The sequence below is a fragment of the Vigna unguiculata genome, chromosome 10 (genome assembly GCF_037176805.1).
Source record: "Vigna unguiculata cultivar grain cowpea cultivar isolate G323 ecotype 2 chromosome 10, ASM3717680v1, whole genome shotgun sequence".
Classification (NCBI taxonomy): domain Eukaryota; kingdom Viridiplantae; phylum Streptophyta; class Magnoliopsida; order Fabales; family Fabaceae; genus Vigna; species Vigna unguiculata.
This window is the reverse complement of record NC_140801.1, coordinates 34693358-34705810: the sequence shown is the minus strand read 5'-3', so window position 1 is coordinate 34705810 and position 12453 is coordinate 34693358.

The window sequence follows — 12453 nt, the reverse complement described above, 5'->3', positions numbered from 1 at the left end:
ACAAACCTGCACAAACAGTATTAAAACAAAACATATGAAAATGAAATATTAGTACACTGAAGTAAGGAGAAGTGAATACCAAAGAAGATTAGTAGAAGGAAACACATAGAAAAACTAGTTAAATTTCTAAAAACTAAAGTTGAAATCTAATTGAATGAAACAAAATAGTGCATAATGAAAACAAATAGAACAATAATATAATCAATGGAAAATTAATTACACAAACTAATATAACATAACATAATTACCAATTTAGAGAAAAGAAATGTTTAAGAGTTAGAAAAACGATATTGAAATGTGGATTGAAAAGTAGTAAATATCTTTCACCACTACTTCTTGACAAACCTGCAGAAATGGAAATAAACAAAAACAGATGAAAATCAAATGTTAGTACACTAGACTGGTAAGAAGATAATAATAAAAGAGTACACATAGCAAACTGGTTATGTTTGTAAAAATTAAACTTCAAATCTCATTACATAAACAAACATAATGCAAAATTAAAATTACCAAAACCAAAATCTAATCAATGAAAATTAAACACAAACTATAATAGAAAAAAAATTATCAAAATAGACATAACGGTAGAATATAAGAGATAGAAAAACAAAACCAAAAAATCTATAGAGGGGCATGAATAATGTGTGACAACTTCCTCTCGACAAACCTGCACAAACAGTATTAAAACAAAACATATGAAAATGAAATATTAGTACACTGAAGTAAGGAGAAGTGAATACCAAAGAAGATTTGTAGAAGGAAACACATAGAAAAACTAGTTAAATTTCTAAAAACTAAAGTTGAAATCTAATTGAATGAAACAAAATAGTGCATAATGAAAACAAATAGAACAATAATATAATCAATGGAAAATTAATTACACAAACTAATATAACATAACATAATTACCAATTTAGAGAAAAGAAATGTTTAAGAGTTAGAAAAACGATATTGAAATGTGGATTGAAAAGTAGTAAATATCTTTCACCACTACTTCTTCACAAACCTGCAGAAATGGAAATAAACAAAAACAGATGAAAATCAAATGTTAGTACACTGGACTGGTAAGAAGATAATAATAAAAGAGTACACATAGCAAACTGGTTATGTTTGTAAAAATTAAACTTCAAATCTCATTAAATAAACAAACATAATGCAAAATGAAAATTACCAAAACCAAAATCTAGTCAATGAAAATTGAACACACACAATAATAGAAAAAAATTATCAAAATAGACATAATGGTAGAATATATGAGATAGAAAAACAAAACCAAAACAACTATAGAGAGGCATGAATAATGTGTGACAAGTTGCTGTCGACAAACCTGCACAAACAGTATTAAAACAAAACATATGAAAATGAAATATTAGTACACTGAAGTAAGGAGAAGTGAATACCAAAGAAGATTAGTAAAAGGAAACACATAGAAAAACTAGTTAAATTTCTAAAAACTAAAGTTGAAATCTAATTGAATGAAGCAAAATAGTGCATAATGAAAGTAAATAGAACAATAATATAATCAATGGAAAATTAGTTACACAAACTAATATAACATAACATAATTACCAGTGTAGAGAAAACAAATGTATAAGAGTTAGAAAAACGATATTGAAATGTGGATTGAAAAGTAGTAAATATCTTTCACCACTACTTCTTGACAAACCTGCAGAAATGGAAATAAACAAAAACAGATGAAAATCAAATGTTAGTACACTAGACTGGTAAGAAGATAATAATAAAAGAGTACACATAGCAAACTGGTTATGTTTGTAAAAATTAAACTTCAAATCTCATTAAATAAACAAACATAATGCAAAATGAAAATTACCAAAACCAAAATCTAATCAATGAAAATTGAACACACACTATAATAGAAAAAAATTATCAAAATAGACATAATGGTAGAATATATGAGATAGAAAAACAAAACCAAAACAACTATAGAGAGGCATGAATAATGTGTGACAACTTCCTGTCGACAAACCTGCACAAACAGTATTAAAACAAAACATATGAAAATGAAATATTAGTACACTGAAGTAAGGAGAAGTGAATACCAAAGAAGATTTGTAGAAGGAAACACATAGAAAAACTAGTTAAATTTCTAAAAACTAAACTTGAAATCTAATTGAATGAAACAAAATAGTGCATAATGAAAGCAAATAGAACAATAATGTAATCAATGGAAAGTTAATTACACAAACTAATGTAACATAACAGAATTATCAATGTAGTGAAAAGAAATGTATAAGAGTTAGAAAAACGATATTGAAATGTGGATTCAAAAGTAGTAAATATCTTTCACTACTACTTCTTGAGAAAACCTGTAGAAATGGAAATAAACAAAAACAGATGAAAATCAAATGTTAGTACACTAGAGTGATAAGAAGATAATAATAAAAGAGTACACATAGCAAACTGGTTATGTTTGTAAAAGTTAAACTTCAAATCTCATTACATAAACAAACATAATGCAAAATTAAAATTACCAAAACCAAAATCTAGTCAATGAAAATTAAACACACACTATAATAGAAAAAAATTATCAAAATAGACATAACGGTAGAATATATGAGATAGAAAAAAAAAACCAGAACAACTATAGAGAGGCATGAATAATGTATGACAACTTCCTGTCGACAAACCTGCACAAACAGTATTAAAACAAAACATATGAAAATGAAATATTAGTACACTGAAGTAAGGAGAAGTGAATACCAAAGAAGATTTGTAGAAGGAAACACATAGAAAAACTAGTTAAATTTCTAAAAACTAAACATGAAATCTAATTGAATGAAACAAAATAGTGCATAATGAAAGTAAATAGAACAATAATATAATCAATGGAAAATTATTTACACAAACTAATATAACATAACATAATTACCAATGTAGAGAAAAGAAATGTATAAGAGTTAGAAAAACGATATTGAAATGTGGATTGAAAAGTAGTAAATATCTTTCACCACTACTTCTTGACTGCAGAAATGGAAATAAACAAAAACAGATGAAAATCAAATGTTAGTACACTAGACTGGTAAGAAGATAATAATAAAAGAGTACACATAGTAAACTAGTTATGTTTGTAAAAATTAAACTTCAAATCTCATTAAATAAACAAACATAATGCAAAATGAAAATTACCAAAACCAAAATCTAATCAATGAAAATTGAACACACACAATAATAGAAAAAAATTATCAAAATAGAAATAATGGTAGAATATATGAGATAGAAAAACAAAACCAAAACAACTATAGAGAGGCATGAATAATGTGTGACAACTTCCTGTCGACAAACCTGCACAAACAGTATTAAAACAAAACATATGAAAATGAAATATTAGTACACTGAAAGAAGGAGAAGTGAATACCAAAGAAGATTAGTAGAAGGAAACACATAGAAAAACTAGTTAAATTTCTAAAAACTAAACTTGAAATCTAATTAAATGAAACAAAATAGTGCATAATGAAAGTAAATAGAACAATAATATAATCAATGGAAAATTAATTACACAAACTAATGTAACATAACAGAATTATCAATATAGTGAAAAGAAATGTATAAGAGTTAGAAAACGATATTGAAATGTGGATTCAAAAGTAGTAAATATCTTTCACTACTACTTCTTGAGAAAACCTGTAGAAATGGAAATAAACAAAAACAGATGAAAATCAAATGTTAGTACAGTGGACTGGTAAGAAGATAATAATAAAAGAGTACACATAGCAAACTGGTTATGTTTGTAAAAATTAAACTTGAAATCTCATTACATAAACAAACATAATGCAAAATTAAAATTACCAAAACCAAAATCTAGTCAATGAAAATTAAACACACACTATAATAGAAAAAAATTATCAAAATGAACATAACGGTAGAATATATGAGATAGAAAAACAAAACCAAAACAACTATAGAAAGGCATGAATAATGTGTGACAACTTCCTGTCGACAAACCTGCACAAACAGTATTAAAACAAAACATATGAAAATGAAATATTAGTACACTGAAGTAAGGAGAAGTGAATACCAAAGAAGATTAGTAAAAGGAAACACATAGAAAAACTAGTTAAATTTATAAAAACTAAAGTTGAAATCTAATTGAATGAAACAAAATAGTGCATAATGAAAGTAAATAGAACGATAATATAATCAATGGAAAATTAGTTACACAAACTAATATAACATAACATAATTACCAGTGTAGAGAAAACAAATGTATAAGAGTTAGAAAAACGATATTGAAATGTGGATTGAAAAGTAGTAAATATCTTTCACTACTACTTCTTGACAAACCTGCAGAAATGGAAATAAACAAAAACAGATGAAAATCAAATGTTAGTACACTAGACTGGTAAGAAGATAATAATAAAAGAGTACACATAGCAAACTGGTTATGTTTGTAAAAATTAAACTTCAAATCTCATTAAATAAACAAACATAATGCAAAATTAAAATTCCCAAAACCAAAATCTAGTCAATGAAAATTAAACACACACTATAATAGAAAAAAATTATCAAAATAGACATAACGGTAGAATATATGAGATAGAAAAACAAAACCAAAACAACTATAGAGAGGCATGAATAATGTGTGACAACTTCCTGTCGACAAACCTGCACAAACAGTATTAAAACAAAACATATGAAAATGAAATATTAGTACACTGAAAGAAGGAGAAGTGAATACCAAAGAAGATTAGTAGAAGGAAACACATAGAAAAACTAGTTAAATTTCTAAAAACTAAACTTGAAATCGAATTGAATGAAACAAAATAGTGCATAATGAAAACAAATAGAACAATAATGTAATCAATGGAAAATTAATTACACAAACTAATGTAACATAACAGAATTATCAATGTAGTGAAAAGAAATGTATAAGAGTTAGAAAACGATATTGAAATGTGGATTCAAAAGTAGTGAATATCTTTCACTACTACTTCTTGAGAAAACCTGTAGAAATGGAAATAAACAAAAACAGATGAAAATCAAATGTTAGTACAGTAGACTGGTAAGAAGATAATAATAAAAGAGTACACATAGCAAACTGGTTATGTTTGTAAAAATTAAACTTCAAATCTCATTACATAAACAAACATAATGCAAAATTAAAATTACCAAAACCAAAATCTAATCAATGAAAATTAAACACAAACTATAATAGAAAAAAATTATCACAATAGACATAACGGTAGAATATAAGAGATAGAAAAACAAAACCAAAAAATCTATAGAGAGGCATGAATAATGTGTGACAACTTCCTGTCCACAAACCTGCACAAACAGTATTAAAACAAAACATATGATAATGAAATATTAGTACACTGAAGTAAGGAGAAGTGAATACCAAAGAAGATTTGTAGAAGGAAACACATAGAAAAACTAGTTAAATTTCTAAAAACTAAACTTGAAATCTAATTGAATGAAACAAAATAGTGCATAATGAAAGTAAATAGAACAATAATATAATCAATGGAAAATTATTTACACAAACTAATATAACATAACATAATTACCAATGTAGAAAAAAAGAAATGTATAAGAGTTAGAAATACGATATTGAAATGTGGATTGAAAAGTAGTAAATATCTTTCACCACTACTTCTTGACAAACCTGCAGAAATGGAAATAAACAAAAACAGATGAAAATCAAATGTTAGTACACTAGACTGGTAAGAAGATAATAATAAAAGAGTACACATAGCAAACTGGTTATGTTTGTAAAATTTAAACTTCAAATCTCATTAAATAAACAAACATAATGCAAAATTAAAATTCCCAAAACCAAAATCTAGTCAATGAAAATTAAACACACACTATAATAGAAAAAAATTATCAAAATAGACATAACGGTAGAATATATGAGATAGAAAAACAAAACCAAAACAACTATAGAGAGGCATGAATAATGTGTGACAACTTCCTGTCGACAAACCTGCACAAACAGTATTAAAACAAAACATATGAAAATGAAATATTAGTACACTGAAAGAAGGAGAAGTGAATACCAAAGAAGATTAGTAGAAGAAAACACATAGAAAATCTAGTTAAATATCTAAAAACTAAACTTGAAATCTAATTGAATGAAACAAAATAGTGCATAATGAAAACAAATAGAACAATAATGTAATCAATGGAAAATTAATTACACAAACTAATGTAACATAACAGAATTATCAATGTAGTGAAAAGAAATGTATAAGAGTTAGAAAACGATATTGAAATGTGGATTCAAAAGTAGTAAATATCTTTCACTACTACTTCTTGAGAAAACCTGTATAAATGGAAATAAACAAAAACAGATGAAAATCAAATGTTAGTACAGTAGACTGGTAAGAAGATAATAATAAAAGAGTACACATAGCAAACTGGTTATGTTTGTAAAAATTAAACTTCAAATCTCATTACATAAACAAACATAATGCAAAATTAAAATTACCAAAACCAAAATCTAATCAATGAAATTTAAACACAAACTATAATAGAAAAAAATTATCAAAATAGACATAACGGTAGAATATAAGAGATAGAAAAACAAAACCAAAAAATCTATAGAGAGGCATGAATAATGTGTGACAACTTCCTGTCGACAAACCTGGACAAACAGTATTAAAACAAAACATATGAAAATGAAATATTAGTACACTGAAGTAAGGAGAAGTGAATACCAAAGAAGATTTGTAGAAGGAAACACATAGAAAAACTAGTTAAATTTCTAAAAACTAAACTTGAAATCTAATTGAATGAAACAAAATAGTGCATAATGAAAGTAAATAGAACAATAATATAATCAATGGAAAATTATTTACACAAACTAATATAACATAACATAATTACCAATGTAGAAAAAAAGAAATGTATAAGAGTTAGAAAAACGATATTGAAATGTGGATTGAAAAGTAGTAAATATCTTTCACCACTACTTCTTGACAAACCTGCAGAAATGGAAATAAACAAAAACAGATGAAAATCAAATGTTAGTACATTGGACTGGTAAGAAGATAATAATAAAAGAGTACACATAGCAAACTGGTTATGTTTGTAAAAATTAAACTTCAAATCTCATTAAATAAACAAACATAATGCAAAATGAAAATTACCAAAACCAAAATCTAATCAATGAAAATTGAACACACACTATAATAGAAAAAAATTATCAAAATAGACATAATGGTAGAATATATGAGATAGAAAAACAAAACCAAAACAACTATAGAGAGGCATGAATAATGTGTGACAACTTCCTGTCGACAAACCTGCACAAACAGTATTAAAACAAAACATATGAAAATGAATATTAGTACACTGAAGTAAGGAGAAGTGAATACCAAAGAAGATTTGTAGAAGGAAACACATAGAAAAACTAGTTAAATTTCTAAAAACTAAACTTGAAATCTAATTGAATGAAACAAAATAGTGCATAATGAAAGCAAATAGAACAATAATGTAATCAATGGAAAGTTAATTACACAAACTAATGTAACATAACAGAATTATCAATGTAGTGAAAAGAAATGTATAAGAGTTAGAAAAACGATATTGAAATGTGGATTCAAAAGTAGTAAATATCTTTCACTACTACTTCTTGACAAACCTGCAGAAATGGAAATAAACAAAAACAGATGAAAATTAAATGTTAGTACACTAGAGTGGTAAGAAGATAATAATAAAAGAGTACACATAGCAAACTGGTTATGTTTGTAAAAGTTAAACTTCAAATCTCATTACATAAACAAACATAATGCAAAATTAAAATTACCAAAACCAAAATCTAGTCAATGAAAATTAAACACACACTATAATAGAAAAAAATTATCAAAATAGACATAACGGTAGAATATATGAGATAGAAAAAAAAAACCAGAACAACTATAGAGAGGCATGAATAATGTATGACAACTTCCTGTCGACAAACCTGCACAAACAGTATTAAAACAAAACATATGAAAATGAAATATTAGTACACTGAAGTAAGGAGAAGTGAATACCAAAGAAGATTTGTAGAAGGAAACACATAGAAAAACTAGTTAAATTTCTAAAAACTAAACATGAAATCTAATTGAATGAAACAAAATAGTGCATAATGAAAGTAAATAGAACAATAATATAATCAATGGAAAATTATTTACACAAACTAATATAACATAACATAATTACCAATGTAGAGAAAAGAAATGTATAAGAGTTAGAAAAACGATATTGAAATGTGGATTGAAAAGTAGTAAATATCTTTCACCACTACTTCTTGACAAACCTGCAGAAATGGAAATAAACAAAAACAGATGAAAATCAAATGTTAGTACACTAGACTGGTAAGAAGATAATAATAAAAGAGTACACATAGTAAACTGGTTATGTTTGTAAAAATTAAACTTCAAATCTCATTAAATAAACAAACATAATGCAAAATGAAAATTACCAAAACCAAAATCTAATCAATGAAAATTGAACACACACAATAATAGAAAAAAATTATCAAAATAGAAATAATGGTAGAATATATGAGATAGAAAAACAAAACCAAAACAACTATAGAGAGGCATGAATAATGTGTGACAACTTCCTTTCGACAAACCTGCACAAACAGTATTAAAACAAAACATATGAAAATGAAATATTAGTACACTGAAAGAAGGAGAAGTGAATACCAAAGAAGATTAGTAGAAGGAAACACATAGAAAAACTAGTTAAATTTCTAAAAACTAAACTTGAAATCTAATTAAATGAAACAAAATAGTGCATAATGAAAGTAAATAGAACAATAATATAATCAATGGAAAATTAATTACACAAACTAATGTAACATAACAGAATTATCAATATAGTGAAAAGAAATGTATAAGAGTTAGAAAACGATATTGAAATGTGGATTCAAAAGTAGTAAATATCTTTCACTACTACTTCTTGAGAAAACCTGTAGAAATGGAAATAAACAAAAACAGATGAAAATCAAATGTTAGTACAGTGGACTGGTAAGAAGATAATAATAAAAGAGTACACATAGCAAACTGGTTATGTTTGTAAAAATTAAACTTGAAATCTCATTACATAAACAAACATAATGCAAAATTAAAATTACCAAAACCAAAATCTAGTCAATGAAAATTAAACACACACTATAATAGAAAAAAATTATCAAAATGAACATAACGGTAGAATATATGAGATAGAAAAACAAAACCAAAACAACTATAGAAAGGCATGAATAGTGTGTGACAACTTCCTGTCGACAAACCTGCACAAACAGTATTAAAACAAAACATATGAAAATGAAATATTAGTACACTGAAGTAAGGAGAAGTGAATACCAAAGAAGATTAGTAAAAGGAAACACATAGAAAAACTAGTTAAATTTATAAAAACTAAAGTTGAAATCTAATTGAATGAAACAAAATAGTGCATAATGAAAGTAAATAGAGCAATAATATAATCAATGGAAAATTAGTTACACAAACTAATATAACATAACATAATTACCAGTGTAGAGAAAACAAATGTATAAGAGTTAGAAAAACGATATTGAAATGTGGATTGAAAAGTAGTAAATATCTTTCACTACTACTTCTTGACAAACCTGCAGAAATGGAAATAAACAAAAACAGATGAAAATCAAATGTTAGTACACTAGACTGGTAAGAAGATAATAATAAAAGAGTACACATAGCAAACTGGTTATGTTTGTAAAAATTAAACTTCAAATCTCATTAAATAAACAAACATAATGCAAAATTAAAATTCCCAAAACCAAAATCTAGTCAATGAAAATTAAACACACACTATAATAGAAAAAAATTATCAAAATAGACATAACGGTAGAATATATGAGATAGAAAAACAAAACCAAAACAATTATAGAGAGGCATGAATAATGTGTGACAACTTCCTGTCGACAAACCTGCACAAACAGTATTAAAACAAAACATATGAAAATGAAATATTAGTACACTGAAAGAAGGAGAAGTGAATACCAAAGAAGATTAGTAGAAGGAAACACATAGAAAAACTAGTTAAATTTCTAAAAACTAAACTTGAAATCTAATTGAATGAAACAAAATAGTGCATAATGAAAACAAATAGAACAATAATGTAATCAATGGAAAATTAATTACACAAACTAATGTAACATAACAGAATTATCAATGTAGTGAAAAGAAATGTATAAGAGTTAGAAAACGATATTGAAATGTGGATTCAAAAGTAGTGAATATCTTTCACTACTACTTCTTGAGAAAACCTGTAGAAATGGAAATAAACAAAAACAGATGAAAATCAAATGTTAGTACAGTAGACTGGTAAGAAGATAATAATAAAAGAGTACACATAGCAAACTGGTTATGTTTGTAAAAATTAAACTTCAAATCTCATTACATAAACAAACATAATGCAAAATTAAAATTACCAAAACCAAAATCTAATCAATGAAAATTAAACACAAACTATAATAGAAAAAAATTATCAAAATAGACATAACGGTAGAATATAAGAGATAGAAAAACAAAACCAAAAAATCTATAGAGAGGCATGAATAATGTGTGACAACTTCCTGTCCACAAACCTGCACAAACAGTATTAAAACAAAACATATGATAATGAAATATTAGTACACTGAAGTAAGGAGAAGTGAATACCAAAGAAGATTTGTAGAAGGAAACACATAGAAAAACTAGTTAAATTTCTAAAAACTAAACTTGAAATCTAATTGAATGAAACAAAATAGTGCATAATGAAAGTAAATAGAACAATAATATAATCAATGGAAAATTAATTGCACAAACTAATATAACATAACATAATTACCAATGTAGAGAAAAGAAATGTATAAGAGTTAGAAAAACGATATTGAAATGTGGATTGAAAAGTAGTAAATATCTTTCACCACTACTTCTTGACAAACCTGCAGAAATGGAAATAAACAAAAACAGATGAAAATCAAATGTTAGTACACTAGACTGCTAAGAAGATAATAATAAAAGAGTACACATAGCAATCTGGTTATGTTTGTAAAAATTAAACTTCAAATCTCATTACATAAACAAATATAATGCAAAATTAAAATTACCAAAAACAAAATCTAATCAATGAAAATTAAACACACACTATAATAGGAAAAAATTATCAAAATAGACATAACGGTAGAATATAAGAGATAGAAAAACAAAACCAAAATATCTATAGAGAGGCATGAATAATGTGTGACAACTTCCTGTCGACAAACCTGCACAAACAGTATTAAAACAAAACATATGAAAATGAAATATTAGTACACTGAAAGAAGGAGAAGTGAATACCAAAGAAGATTAGTAGAAGGAAACACATAGAAAATCTAGTTAAATATCTAAAAACTAAACTTGAAATCTAATTGAATGAAACAAAATAGTGCATAATGAAAACAAATAGAACAATAATGTAATCAATGGAAAATTAATTACACAAACTAATGTAACATAACAGAATTATCAATGTAGTGAAAAGAAATGTATAAGAGTTAGAAAACGATATTGAAATGTGGATTCAAAAGTAGTAAATATCTTTCACTACTACTTCTTGACAAACCTGCAGAAATGGAAATAAACAAAAACAGATGAAAATCAAATGTTAGTACAGTAGACTGGTAAGAAGATAATAATAAAAGAGTACACATAGCAAACTGGTTATGTTTGTAAAAATTAAACTTCAAATCTCATTACATAAACAAACATAATGCAAAATTAAAATTACCAAAACCAAAATCTAATCAATGAAATTTAAACACAAACTATAATAGAAAAAAATTATCAAAATAGACATAACGGTAGAATATAAGAGATAGAAAAACAAAACCAAAAAATCTATAGAGAGGCATGAATAATGTGTGACAACTTCCTGTCGACAAACCTGGACAAACAGTATTAAAACAAAACATATGAAAATGAAATATTAGTACACTGAAGTAAGGAGAAGTGAATACCAAAGAAGATTTGTAGAAGGAAACACATAGAAAAACTAGTTAAATTTCTAAAAACTAAACTTGAAATCTAATTGAATGAAACAAAATAGTGCATAATGAAAGTAAATAGAACAATAATATAATCAATGGAAAATTATTTACACAAACTAATATAACATAACATAATTACCAATGTAGAAAAAAAGAAATGTATAAGAGTTAGAAAAACGATATTGAAATGTGGATTGAAAAGTAGTAAATATCTTTCACCACTACTTCTTGACAAACCTGCAGAAATGGAAATAAACAAAAACAGATGAAAATCAAATGTTAGTACATTGGACTGGTAAGAAGATAATAATAAAAGAGTACAGATAGCAAACTGGTTATGTTTGTAAAAATTAAACTTCAAATCTCATTAAATAAACAAACATAATGCAAAATGAAAATTACCAAAACCAAAATCTAATCAATGAAAATTGAACACACACAATAATAGAAAAAAATTATCAAAATAG